This window comes from Leptonychotes weddellii, unplaced genomic scaffold, assembly GCF_054177405.1.
Source record: "Leptonychotes weddellii isolate Sample4059 unplaced genomic scaffold, ASM5417740v2 HiC_scaffold_48467, whole genome shotgun sequence".
Lineage (NCBI taxonomy): Eukaryota > Metazoa > Chordata > Mammalia > Carnivora > Phocidae > Leptonychotes > Leptonychotes weddellii.
Window position 1 is genome coordinate 1 of NW_028015689.1, and position 744 is coordinate 744.

At 48.3% G+C, this 744-nt stretch overlaps 1 pseudogene; it reads left to right on the plus strand.

The window, feature by feature from the left end:
- Window positions 1-166: 166 nt before the first annotated feature.
- Window positions 167-738, plus strand: LOC145719495 (5'-deoxynucleotidase HDDC2 pseudogene; annotated as a pseudogene).
- The last annotated feature ends 6 nt before the right edge of the window (window positions 739-744 follow it).

Genomic DNA, 744 nt, shown 5'->3' on the forward strand with positions numbered 1-744 from the left:
CTTCTCCCTCTGACCCTCCCCCCCCCATGTGCTCTCTCTCTCTCATTCTCTCTGTCTCAAATAAATAAATAAAATCTTTAAAAAAAAAATATGTGTTGAATGAATGAATCAATAAATTATGTGCATTGAAAGAAAAATTTCTATTAAATACCTATGCTCAGACCTGTGGCCGCATGGCTTCGGTGTCTGCTGCGGCCCTATCGGGCCGCAGGGCCCGGAACCTGCTGCAGTTCCTGCGGCTGGTGGGGCAGCTCAAGAGAGTCCCCCAGACTGGCTGGGTATACAGAAATGTGGAGAAGCCAGAGAGTGTATCAGATCACATGTACAGGATGGTAGTTATGGCTCTGGTCACCAGAGACGACCATCTCAACAAGGACCGATGTGTACGCCTAGCCCTGGTTCATGATATGGCAGAATGCATCGTTGGGGACATAGCACCAGCAGATAACATCCCCAAAGAAGAAAAACATAGGCGAGAAGAGGAAGCTATGAAGCAGCTAACCCAGCTCCTCCCAGAGGATCTCAGAAAGGAACTTTATGAACTTTGGGAAGAGTATGAGACCCAGTCAAGTGCAGAAGCCAGGTTTGTGAAGCAGCTGGACCGATGTGAGATGATTCTTCAGGCCCCCGAGTATGAGAACCTGGAGAGCAAACCTGGGAGGCTGCAGGACTTCTATGATTCCACGGAAAATTCAGTCACCCTGAGATAGTCCAGCTTGTTTCTGAACTTGAGGCAGAAAGAAA